This window comes from Pseudonaja textilis, chromosome 1 (genome assembly GCF_049901715.1).
Source record: "Pseudonaja textilis isolate UNSWEBS1 chromosome 1, rPseTex1.2, whole genome shotgun sequence".
In the NCBI taxonomy this organism is placed as follows: domain Eukaryota; kingdom Metazoa; phylum Chordata; class Lepidosauria; order Squamata; family Elapidae; genus Pseudonaja; species Pseudonaja textilis.
This window is the reverse complement of record NC_141990.1, coordinates 223,742,655-223,756,864: the sequence shown is the minus strand read 5'-3', so window position 1 is coordinate 223,756,864 and position 14,210 is coordinate 223,742,655.

The following is a 14,210-nucleotide window of genomic DNA, read 5'->3' as shown; positions in this document are numbered from 1 at the left end:
ACACATCAGTATCCCCTCTGTTGTGCCTTCAGTTTCACAGAGTAGGGCTGTTAAACTTGTAGCCCATGGGCTGGATGCGTCATGCGCTGGCCATGACCCCACCCGGTTTACCAAAGGAGAAAAAAGTTCTGATATGTCATGTGACGCCATCATGATGACATGAGTTTGACACCCCTGTCATAGAGCTGAAGTTTTTCATAAAATGACTAATGCTATATCTTACAAATATAACTCAACATCACACTGAGATCCTTAACTATTTGTTCCCAAGATTACATTAACATACATGTTAATTTCATTTTGAGTGTTGAATTATATTTGTAAAATATAGAATTAGTCAAAAGCTATAATAGAACAAGACAAAATAATGTGAGTTAAAGAATGTTCAAATTTCTTACACAGTCAACCTAAGAAGTCTTAATGTCCATCCTTTATTAAAGATTCTTTGATACCTCCAACAGACCTGTCATAATATTTTATGATTAATTAGTTTCATCTTTAAATAGTAAGAAGTGTATTTCCCATTTTTTAATATTTGGACCCATTGACTTTCCAAAACTGGATATTCTAATTTTTCCTTCCATAGACCCAATATATAAATAATGCAAATTTTCCCTTCATGTTTTTACTACCTTATGAAAATGAATTATTGGTAAACATTTGACTGCAGCCTCTCTTAATGAAGCTAAAATAGAAAGTATCTTGGAGGCTGGTAAAGTATTCAGGCCATGCTTTTAGTTAGTATATGTTTTACTTGAGAATATTGCCAAGAATATATTGAAGACAAGCCAAACTCAAAAGACAATCTCTCAAAAATTTTAAAACCGCCATTGAAAATCAATTCATTTAAAATATTAAGCCATCATTTAGCCCAGGTATTCAAATAGAACCTCTTCCTTACTATTTTCAGATTTGAGGTCCATCACATTAGCTTATCATGTGATTTGAGATCAAATCACAACTGCTTACCTATTAATAACCAAATATGCTTAGCAGCTTTCAAAGCTGGAAATGATCCTGATTTAATGTATCTTGATCCTAATACCTGGCAAGATTTCAGGGATATTACCACATTTGCTTTCCAAATTGGCTCAGAATGGGAAGTGAACTTAATACAGTCAATCTTTATTCCAGAAAAACATAAATGTTAAGATAAAATTTGTTAGGTTAATGCCATCATCTTCATAAAGATAACTGCAAGTTTCCCAAATGTATTCTTGAGACTAAAAAAAGAAACCAATCATTTAACAACCAAATTAAAAATCAGGCTGAAGTCATCTGCAAGGCTTCCTCTCATTGGTCACAAAGAAAGTGGTCTGCAGGGATATTCAATTTATTTTGAATTAGTGCTCTGGACTAAAATAAAACCACAAAGATAGTATTAAACACTGAACTGAAGGTTGGGAATGAATATTGGGGAATAGGATTATTCCTCATCAATCTCATTTGAAGTCCTTTCTTCTAATCCCAGGGACAGCGAAAAAAATTATGCCAACACATTTTTCATTGCATTCATTACCAAACCTTATTCAGCTCAGTAACAAGCAGTTGCCTTTACAGAGAGGTTCAGAAAAGTCAGGATGGCAGTTATGGTTACACAATTGGAGCCCCACACCTTTTTGTACACATGTCAATGTTGCATGCATGTGCAAAAAAGGGTAATACTTCAGTCACATGCCATGATTGCTATTTTGAGTTTTTCCACACGCACACTCCAGATATTTCTTATATTAAGGGCAGGGGGTATATTCTTATATTCTTAGTTGTCTCAAGGGTACTTTTTTCTTCAAAAGGCAACTGGACTGTTTTTTTCCTCGAGGAAGAAGAAAAAAACATTTTGCTTTCATTCAAGAAGATTCATCAGTTCTGATGGCGGAGAGGGTGGGATGGAAAAAATAGATATTGACAGTTGAGATAAATACTAGTTAGAGCTGCAGTATGGAATGAATTAAATAAAACTGTTAGTGGGGCCTCTGGCTTTGTTTCCCCTCTCACTAGGTGTCATCAACAGATTGGGCAAAACGATCAGAAATTACTCTTAGCATGGACTGGCTGGGGAGAAGGTACATTTTGACAGTAGTGATGTAATTATTTCAGAAAGCCTGTTTTGGTGTTCCACAAGTGTGTGGAAAGGGAAACTGATTATGTGTAAGCAGTAATCAAAATGCATCAATCAACTTCAATTTGGGTGCAGTAGTTTAGCAAGATCAAATGCAGGCAATGGGGATGAAAAGACTTTTGCAAAGTCTTTCAGCTGGTTGAAATTTAGTTTGGACCAAATGATTATCTATTGAGAACATATGTGCTAATAATAACTGTGGGTAGGTGTTTGCAAGCAAGATAAAGTATGTCTGGGAGCGACCATAAATCCAGTGGCACTTGGATTGAAATTTATCGTCCTGCTAAGTGCTGGAACTCTTTTTTTCTGGATCAGGGCTGTCAAACTCATAGCCCATGGGCTGGATGCATCACGCATTGCCCATGCCTATGCCCGGTTAAGCAAAGAGGGGGAAAGTCTCGATATATCATGTGAAGATGCAAGTTTGACACCCCTATTCTGGATGATCTGAAGGGTATGAAAACTGCAAGTAAGAGGCAACCCTCTTCTTTGAGTCAACATGCTAATTCAATTCCATCAGAAAGACAGAACGAAACAATTCCCAGAATCCCTCCCCTTCAAACTCCCAAGACATCTGGGACACACAGCTACACCCAACCAAACCTTTCCCTCCCCACCCACATTCCTATGCTGAATGGTGGCTATCAGCTGTCACCTAGGGAGACAAACAAAACCAGAGGTGCCATTCAGCAGCTTCTGACCAGCTCTGGAGAACCGATAGTGGAAATTTTGAGTAGTTCAGAATACCACCTCTGACTGGCCCCGCTCCCATCTATTCTCTGCCTCCCAAGTCCCAGCTGATTGGCTGGGTCTTCTTTGGTTGCCCTGCACAGGAGAACAGAGCTGGAAAGCAGGTTAGTAGGGTGGGGAGGGAATGGGGTTTTTGCAGTAACCTTCCCTTGGAGTGGGGTGGGAATGGAGATTTGACAGTATCCTACCCCTGCCACGCCCACCAAGCCACACCCACAGAACTGGTAGTAAAATTTTTTGAATCCCATCACTGAACAAAACCAGAGTAATCATGGTTTTGAGTCATACCTAACATGACTCAGACATAGACTTGGACATAGAGACACACACATACACAAATGAGGACACTACAATTTGTTGCCAATAAAGAGCAAAGGTAATAAAAAGGGAAGATGGGGGTTGTAAGTAGGGATAGCAAAATTTTGTGTCCATATAGTTTTCTGCTGACTCAGGAAGTAGCATTTTAACTCAGCAATGGGAAAAGATCTGCACTAAAAGGTGATTGGTTCAGTGTTGGCTTAGCATGTTGTATAAATCCAGCTCATGGGTCCCAATAGGTGGGAAAAACAATAGCGTTTCAGGCCCTCAAATCAGGGCAATATCCAAGTATGGGGTCAAAAACCAAGTAGAAATCACGAAGGTCATTGCAAACAGGAATACCTGCTGGGGGAAAGGGTTTAGGACAGATGTGGTTTCTGTATTCTCAGGAATTGTGGGGAAATAAATATTCTGACCCACAATTGACACAGAGCTGTGCAGAGACACAAACAGGGCAACCTCTGAGGAAGACATCTAACTCCTGCTGCTATGAGAGTGAGGAAAAAGAGAAGGGGGTAATGCTGTTGTAAAAGAAATGTATGCTGTCTATTTAAGCTGTTGAACAATCTCTTAAAATACATTTTCTATTGGAAGATTGGTGCATTCTGAATGGATGCATTAATTAGAACAAATCGTATTACTTTACTAGTATAAACTTTGACTCTTGACAAAGACAATCTTTCCTGGAAGTGGTAGCAATTTTCATCTACCATTCCAGCCATTTCCCATCCTTTGGAGGAATATTAACATGCTTGCTAAGGCTTTGCCATCCTGTTGGATTACAACAAAAGAGATCCTGCAAATGCTGACTGAGCCGTCTCTGTTAATCCATTTCTCTGCCTGTCCTGAAACTTGCACCTGTTCAGTTACAGATAGTAGTGGTGCTTCAACAGGATTAAGTCCACCCTGAAATTTACATAACATTAGAAGTATTTCTCTGTGTCCACAGCAGATAGAGACAATGAGAGATGGGCCAAGCATATGTTCTTCTGGTTGTGTTTAAATGAGAGCCAACCAAGGATAGAGACCAAATTTCTCCAGTGAGTACCTCAGGTTAACAGGTCCCAGCTCCTAATTGATTCCACCTCTTCTCTAAATGCACACTAACTCCAAAAAATTGGCTGCTTGTAATTGGCTTTTGTCCAGCACTCTGATCCTGACCTTTCCCTTACTCTCCCAGAAACCATAGCAGGGTTTGTCCCGAACTCAAAAATGCATCACATTGATCAGAAGCACTGTGGCACAGCTCATTACAAATACAGAGTCAAGGTGCAAACATGATAGTGTTACTGTTGTTCCACAAACCCACCCACCCCACAAGAATAGAATCAAATTGAAAACCCTAAATCTCATTTTTGCCTCTGCTAAACAAATTTTGTCGGGCTTTGTATTATTTCTGAGAGCAGAATAGGATGATCAAAGATGATAGCACATGAACAGTATCCTGAAATAATAGGACACCAACAGTTTTAGACTATTAGTTTATTTCAGATGTGAAAGTTCATCACTTGTTTAATGCAGGATGTATACTGAAGGATGCAAACTTTCCCAGATACATGCCTCCTGGGTTTTGTTTATCAATCCTAATAAAAGAGAGCCAACCCCTTTCCAAGACTATACATTTTTATTATATTTTATCCTAAAATGTAGTTGCCTTCTGCAATCATTGGTTGAAAATTTTAACTCTAAATCTTCACAACTGTGGAGAGCTTATTTTTTAGTATTTATTTTATCCCACCTTTATTATTTTTATAAATAATTGAAGATACTGAATATACATAATAACTCCTTCCTTCTCCTATTTTTCCCACAACAACCCTGTGATGTAATTGTTGAGCTGAGAAAGAGGCTGGCCCAAAGTCATCCAGCCAGCTGTCATGCTCAAGGTGAGACTAGAACTCATAGTCTCCTGGCTTCTACCCTGATCCCTTAACTACTAGGCCAAACTGGGTTTGGTGTCTTGTGCCAGATTACTATCTGGTTGTTTACCCCATGTTATTTATGTTGTAAGCCACACAGAATTGGTTTAGCATTGAGCAGTGTCTAAATATAATACATTATGAGACAGGCAGCAGATTTTAGAGTGAAGGAAGGAAATTTAGGATATGTGATAATGACTGTATGGGAACAAATATCCATCTGGTTCAGTTCCAAGTCGGGAGAAAGACTCTGGAAACATGGAGGCTGATTGCGACGATGGTTTAATGATGAACAGAACCACCGAGCACATGGTTCTGGTGCAGCTGAACACATGGAGTTGAGTGTGTGTGGTGGTGGTGGTGGGTTATACCTTCTTTAAGCTTTGCACTTGAGCTTCCTGTTCCTGTGCAAGAACATGAATTCTATTGGCTGTTGTCAGATTCCCATGGGGTCATGTAAGGGTTATATGGGATCATAGGCAAAGTACAAATTCTAGGTGTTTGTCTGGGCTATGTTTGGTTGAAGTTTCTGAGGGTGACGCAATGAAGGGGTATTGGGCAATTCCTATTGTGGCTAAGGGCTAATCCTACTTTTGTTCAGACCTTCCTGCAGGAAATTTCAGCAATATTTACTTTGTTATGAATAGAGCTACCTAGATACTTGGCTTCTTTGAATAAGCTCTTTATCTTTTAAGTCCTGACATCTGCTGAGGGCTATTAACAAAGATGGGGGCTGCTTTCTGTCTCCAAGAGCATGTTTCTCCATTTCTCCCTGTGGGGAGAAATAATATTCTGCCTTTTCAATATTTCCTGAAACATTTCATTCTTCTCGGAGAGAGGTGGGTGCTAACTTTCTACAACTGGGTTGTTGGTTTTTTTTGAGAAATCAAGCCACCATATTGGGGCTGCAAAAAAAAAAAAATCTGACAACACCAGAGGACATTCAAATAAACATTGCTATCTGCTATCTGGTTGTCCAGATTTTTGCAGTAGAGATATGGAAATAAAGGAATCAAAAATGTAACTCTGAATCCACGTGTCTTCTAGATGATGCAACAAATAGAAAATGCTTAATTAACCACAGAAGTACTAAGGTAACAGAGGCACATAGGAGCCACAGTAAAAGAAAAAAAAATTGTTGATTATTTATATCCTTAAAAAGAAACACAGCTCAATAGCCCTTTGCTTTCTATTTGTCCTCCCAGCACCCCTGTGAATAGGTTAAACTAAGGGAACAGGGTCAGAGGCATCCAAGAACCCAGCGTCTGAAGAGGGATTTGAAACTGGATCTGTCAAGACCTCACAAGACCCTCTGCTGCTAAAGGCTTCATGACTGTTACAGTTTCATTCTAGCCTTCAAGCCAGAAATTTCTGCCCAGTTGACACCTGGAACCAATAGCAACTGAAGGACAACTGAAGTGGTTATATGTAGATGCTTTCGTCAAATGGACCCATTCCAAAAGGACAGACATCTTACTACAGTAATCTTCTGCACTAAAGGGAAGGGGGTGGGAAGAGAGCAACCAAACCACCCCCCTGGAAGAAATGTTACATATGTTGCAATATACAAACCAGCCACCAGGTAACACTGTGCTACAAAATCGTTTAATTTGGCTGGGAAGGACTGCTCCTTCTTCTCCTTGTCTGAAACCTTTAAAAAAAACCCTCTGTTGTCGCAGCTTCAATCCCTTTTTGTTCATCCCAGCCAGGTTGTAATGCAATGGTATTGTGCTGGAATACAAGAATATATTACGCTCCGAATATCCCGTATATGCTCCATACTTTAGATCTGGTTCAGCACAGAGCTAAATTTCTCATCTTTTAAAAGGGAGACATCTTTCTCGGGACCTACAGAGTAATTACCCTTTACCATAAGTAGTTTTCCTGCTGTTTGAAATGCCTTGGCTCCACTGTTTCCTTCAAGTGCTTCTTCCCCGCTTAAGTTATCAGCTCCAGTGACAAACACAAATGGTTATCCGTCATTCTACCACTAAGTGGGTTGGAGATTCTTCCCCTGAGGTGAAACTCTTTTTTTCTTTTTCTCTCTGGACTGTAGGCAGGTAGTCCTCCACTTATGACCACGATTAAGCCCAAAATTTATGTTGCTAAGCAAGACATTGAATTTTGCCTCCATTTTACCACCTTTCCTGCCACTGTTGTTAAGCGAATCACTGCAGTTGTTAAGCTAGGGGCACGGTGGTTCAGTAAATCTGGCTTCCCTTATTGGTTTTGCTTGCCAGAAGGTCGCAAAAGGTCCTCCTCACATGACCTCAGGATACTGCAACTGTCATAAGTATGAGTCAGTAGCCAAGTGTCTGAATTTGGATCACTGACCTTGGGGGTGCTACAATGGTCTTAAGTGTGAAAAACAGTCATAACTTGCTTTTTTCAGTGCTTTGAAAAGTCACTAAATGGACTGTTGTAAGTCGAGGAAGAGCAACCAGGATGATCAGGGCACTGGAGACTAAAACATATGAAGAACAGTTACAGGAACGGGGCATGGCTAGTCTAGTGAAGAGAAGGACCAGGGGAGACATGATAGTGGTAGTCCAATATTTGAGGGCCTGCCACAGAGAGGAAGGGGTCAGGCTATTTTCTAAAGTGCCTGTAGCCCAGACAAGGAATAATGGATGGAAACTGAACAAGGAGAGATTTAGCCTGGAAATGAGGAGAAACTTTCTGACACTGAGAACAATCAACCAAAGGAACAGAAGTTGCCCTCGGAAGTTGTGGGAGCGCCATCACTTGAGACTTTCAAGAAGAGATTGGACTGCCATTTGTCAGAAATAGTGTAGGGTCTCCCGCTTGGGCATGGGGTTGGACTAGATGACCTACAAGGTCCCTTCCAACTCTGATTATCGATTAATCTGAGGACTACCTGTACTGGGAACTCCTGTGGAATGTCTGCTTGTCCCCAAAAAACCCCAACCCAACTGCACCCTCCAGCTGAGCCAGGACTGTAACGCACCTGAAGGATACCAAAATGAATGGAGAAAGGGAACCGCTGATCCCTTTAAGGCAGGGGTCTCCAAACTTGGCAACTGTAAGACTTGTGGACTCTCACTCCCAGAATTCTCCAGCCAGCTATTGTGGAAGTTGAAGTCCACAAGTCTTAAAGTTGCCAAGTTTGGAGACTTCTGTTCTAAGGCTTACATAACATCTCCCTTCCTTCTTCACCCACTTCAGTAGTCTCCACTTACGCTTCCCCACAACACTCCTGACACAAATGTTAATCTATTGCTGCCACCTAAACCCTTAGCCTAGTGTCTGGGGGAGATAGTGCCACCCAAATGTCATGCCAGGATCTGCAAGGTTCTGATAGAGGCACTTACACGTCAGGAATGCCTGTGGTGCTACTTCACCAAGCACTCTGAAATGGGGGAGTCACTTTTACATGCATTTGTTGTGGGACAGTGTGTTGAGCTGAGTTGCTATCCCACATGGATAAAGGGGGACTGTACTTAGGAAGACTCGAGGATCTCAGGATGAGGGACATCTTGTCCTTCTAATCAAGGAGGCAGCTTAGCATAATGAGTCTGACTGATTTATGTCCCTCAGAATTGTAGCCAAAAGAAGGATTTGCGTCATGCTCTTTTACATACATCCTACTCCAACACTCAAACCACTGCATCAAATTGGTGCTGAACATACAATTTTATAGTCCTTATGTGAAACACCATTAAATACTTTTAAGTAAGTATAGATGAGTGCATGAATCCACGTGAGAAACAGAAAGTGTATGTTGAAACCAATGATGTTTTACTGTTACTTTAAATTCCCTGGTTCTCCATGTATTCCAAAGAATCAGTTGTGCCACAGTATTGGGTTGAAAGTGATTTGAGAGTGGTGATTGACCAGGGCTGTGTGTGAGTGAATAACTGTAAGCTGAACCTGGGGGCATGCTTAACATTTCCAGAATGAAAATGTGTGTTTAGAAATGACATTTATGCATTCCAAACCCTGAAGTGCTTGTGGAATCAGCTGAGTTGGGAAAATATGCCCAGGGCCAGGGTGATGATGGCAGAATTGAGATGGGGAGGGTGGGCTTTTAATTTTGCAGAGGCCAGCAGAATTAGGTTTCAAAAGGGGAAGAAGCCAAGATAAGGAACTCACTGGAAGCCAAGAGCTGTAAAATGTCAATTCATCTGCCCAATTGATAAAGTTACAACCCAAATAAAGCGATTGTAAATCTAATGAGAACACACCATAAAACTAAGCTGCGTCACCTTCATGGATTACCTCTTTCTCATAGTATGGCTCATATGAAACATATTCCCATGGGCTGTTCCCTTTTTGATTTCCCCAGAAGAAATAATAACCTCTTCAGCAGAAAAAGAAACTGAGGAGACACTGGGAATATATGAATGCAGGCCTGGGTTTTTTCTCTGCCCTTAGAGGCGCCAATACCTTTCCTTGATTCTCTCTCCCCATGACCTTCTGATACTCAGCCCGTGAATGAGGCAGGCTTAGTCATTAGTAGCTGTATTGGTGTTAAAGGGGTTTTTCTTCTTATGCCAATTCCCTCCAAGGGCAGGGACAAGGTGTATACAATCTATTAATCTGGTTACCCATTGCTGCACACCAGAAGAAAATCAGATAGCTGTGATGGCCAGGAAGGGAGGCAGTAGAGACAGGATGGGTGTCAGCAATGGGGCAATCATTTTCACACCGGTAAATTTTTCTGTTAACATCGGGATGAGTAGAAAGCACTATAACTTGGTAATGGGAAATGGCCCTAGTACATTTCAGGGTTTTAGCTGAAAACCAATGAAGGGAAAGGGAGGACTTTTATCACCTCTTCTTTCCACTGGGCTAGAAGAAATGACAAGGAGAGTTCCAACAGCAATAAATCAAAGAAAGAAAGGATGAAATTATTACACGGAATAATACATTGGACGTGGTTTCTAAACAACTAATTATACTGAAATGTAAGGGTCTTCATTAACACACTGATGGATTCCACCTTCTCTTTACACCTCATTCAAAGAATGAGACATGTGCTGAAGAGGACTAAAAGGTTGGCGTGATATTTCTGTCTCAGTGAGGGGCAGCTTCTGCCATAATTCTTGCATCAATTAGATTCCATGAATATCAACACAAGATAGAAAAAAGGGATGGATTTGGAAGGGAAGTTGGAGAATCCATCAATTGGCACACATAGTAAGTGAGGTGCCAGGCCCAAGCCCAGAAGCGACAGAGCAAAAATCTAGTCAAGTCCAGTTCTTTATTTGCCGAATGGACAGAATCTTACCTTTTAAGGTACTTCTAAGCTCTCCTGAGAGATTCTATAGTATGGCTACCTTGAGCCTCTTCCCCCTTCCCTCATGGAGCTTATCATGAGACACTAATAAAATGTAGTCAGTTAGAAACAGGAAATCCAGTAAAATGGTTTTCAGACTGTGGCACCTTGATCAATACTGCTGCAAGAAGAAGGAAATTTCCAAATACAGATTTTTTTAAAAAATGAGGAAGGCCTTTTATCCAATATATATATTTACAATTTACCAAGTTGAGACATGATATATAACAGACTAGTAAAAGAACTTTTTTTAAAAGACGGAAATTGGGCATGCATATATTATACATTTCTAATCTTAAGAAGCTATAATTTTAAACACACATGTTCAATTTTTTGTTCCAAAATAGATGGAAGCAATCTATTTGAGTTGCTATTGCTATGACAAAAAACTAGAGGATATATTTAAAAAAAAAATCTCAATTGAGCAATTCTTCAGGATGCTTTGCTGGTGTGCTCATTTTTCAAACAATGCTATTTCCCAAGTTTCTTATATAATAAGCAACCTACACCTCAGAGTCATCTGGAAATGTATGGTGATCATACCTCTAATATTATCAGTAAGCATCAATGATAAGGAAAAAAGCATTTCCCATTCACTCCCCTCATTATAATGCCTAGCACAAAACTAGGTATTCAAAAAGGAAGAATTGTTATTTTCCTATGAACATTTTGGATGTGATGCTACAATACCACAACTCAGTTAGGAAAGTCCTATGATGCCAGGTGATGTTCTTTAGTATGATGGGTGGATCTTGATTGTCACACTCATTCCTGGTGGTGCTGCTTCTTGCCAATTCCACACTCATTACCCATTAAGAGTGACATCCAGAACTGGATACGCAGGTGCATTTTCAGTGCTCTGCTGAAATCAGGTGCCAACTTGTGTCTGCTTACTATATGCTGTTTCCGTAGGAGTCCAGGAGCTCCATAACAACCACTGTAACTAAATTTTGAAATCTGCCTTGATTACATTTAGGACTTTTTCCTAAAGCATAGCTTAGCTTGTCATTATAGGTAGCCCTCACTTAGTGACTGTCTCAGACAGTAACTGTTTGCAGTTACAACGATGCTGAAAAAGTAATTTGTGAAGAATGTCTGCAATGACATGCTCTCTGTCATGTTTTTGCCATTTCTCTCTCTCTCTCTCTCTCTCTCCCTCTCCCTCTCCCACTCCCTCTGTTAAAAATTATTTTCTCTCCCCTATGGGTAGTATGTGTCTTTCTCAATTTTCTAGCAGAAGCCTGGGAGTTTGAAGGTTCTCACCAATATCTTAGCACTTTACTGATGTTGTTCCAGAGATCTGTTGGAGCCACTCTTCCAGCTTAGGAGCTATACAACCTGAGTTTTCCACTTTGGTCTTTATTTTCCGCATCCTGTCTAGTTCCTCCTCTGGACCCTGGTACGTCTCCAGATTCTCATACTCCTTGGCTAGACCATAGTGTTATTCTTGACTCGGGAAACTTAGATGGGAAGAAATAGCTTGTATCTCTGTAGGGAGTGATTATCATGCTCTATAACATACTCTCTTGACTAATAAAGAATTCAAAGTCTTATCTTTCACATTGCCAATATTTGTTAGGATGCTAGCTTTTACCAATGCATGCATTCTAACATTCTAACAAATATTTGTAATGAAGGTTCTCTAAAAGTCCTCAGTGTTGTTGAACTTCTGAGGCAACTCAGAATGGGAAGCCATCTACAGCAAATTTTCACAACAGGGCTTTCTTCTAAGCTGGATCAACAGTTGGCTTGATCAAGACCATTGTCCCTCCCCTCATAACAATCCAAGTAGAAATGTGTTTCATAACCAGCTTGGTCTCTGATAAAGATATCCCCTTTATCCTTCAGTGGCCCAGCTGCTTCCTTGTGTAAGGTTCTTGCAGTCTGTTCTATTCTATTCTGTTCTGTTCTGTTCTATTCCCTTATCCAAGTCCTATGCTGCCGAATCTTTTGTATTTGCAGAAACAAATACACTGTTATTGTGGGGGATTTGAAATTTAGGTTTTGAAGCCTTTCTTAATTTTTCTTTAAACCCACTGGAATCAGATGGTGACTTACAGTTAAAACCATTTTCTGGTCTTTCTTTTGCTTCCTGATTTGATGATTAACGATTAACTCAAGCAGAAACACCAGCTGGAATGCTCCTGTTTGGTTTCAAAACACTGGGCGATAAACACACATGAAAAAACATTGGCTCTTTTATGTACAGAATTTAAGGTTATGCTAGGCTGCATTGGCATGAATGGAAGACCGGGAGGCTGCTAGGTATGCTGTTTTCAGATAAGGGCTGCAGCATGAGACCAAAGAAATGCATAGCACAAAAGTGTAGAGGGTTTTTTTTTTTACAGCCATCATACACTGCATCTTTGGGGGATACTGTTCACATCCACACATCAATATGGCCTGAACTATACAAATCTACCAGCCAGATCAGGGAAGGGTGACATCACTGTTGAGAAGAGGGTTAAGATCATGCATTAAAAACCATGCCAAATCCTTTCTATACGAATAGCTAACTGTTGATATTGTTACTTGAAGACCTGTCTCTGGTGGAGTTGCACCAACTGGGCGAGTGGTGGTGGCACGGTTCCATTTCATTGGCAATGCAAGTGTGGGGAAGGGAATGGGGCTCTCCTCAGGAAGGGTTTCCTTTAAACCCCGCGCTTGTTTACAAAGCGAGAGAAGAAAAAGAGCACAAAAGCGAGAAAGAAGCAATCACAGGCGGGCAGAACAGGAGCCTGGTGTGTAAAAAAACAAATGACAAGTGTTTCTTCCAACAAAGAATAAAGGCAATTCCTAGCCAATGGGGCCCACAGAGCAGCCTTTGTCTGCAGAGGCTCAGGTGCCCCCGCACCATGTGGCTTGCACAGGAGGGGGTGGCCGAGCAGACAATCCAAAAAGGAGTTCAGCTAAGGGAAGAAAGTAGAGCAACCAGAACCAGGATTCCATTTAATTCCATTTTCTAATGCTAATTCCATTTTCCACCCCCACCCCCCAGTTATGCTTAACGGTAACTGTGAGCGATTCATAGTTCAGTAACTTAGTAGAGAATCTTTTCCGCCATATGGCTTATATCATTATTCTATAACAATAGTAATATTTATTACTTATAAAACATCAGCGTCTTCCATGGCTCTGAACACTTATGAAAATGGTATGGGATATTCCCATGCTCTGCCCCACCCTTGCACCTCCGTTGACATGGAACTGCATTATAGTTAATGCATTGCAACCCCAATGAAAACCATGCACAAGATCTTCGTATAAGAGAAGTACTATTTTGCAGGCTTATGTTCAACAGAATTTTTAATGCACAATCTTAAACACCCCTACAAGAGCTGTACCAACCTTCCCTAGCTGGTTAAGGATGGCAAAAGTTGTAACTTCAGCATATCTAAAGCATGAATCTTGCTAGGGTAGGGGATATTAAACTACATCTCTGCCTGATTGAAAACCAAAGGAAGGGAGATGCCAAAAGAAGCAAGAACTGGAAACTTGTCTTTCTAGCAGGGAAGAAAGAAGCCATTGCAACACCTCAAGTTGATAGTAAGCATCTCTCCTCTTTGTTTTCTCGAGAGGCAAGGGAAACAGGCTTCCATTACCTGCCAAGGGATAAAAGCCAACGTGAGAGTTCTTTCCACTCTCAACTCCCAGGGCAATGCAAATAGCAAACAGAATGATTAGTTAATGCGTGGAACACAGACCCTGCTTAAAAAAATCTTTTAGACTGGCTCTGTTAAGGCAGTTTATCCCTTATGGACTTGATATCCCATACTGAAACAGTTTTTCATAACTACTCCAATTG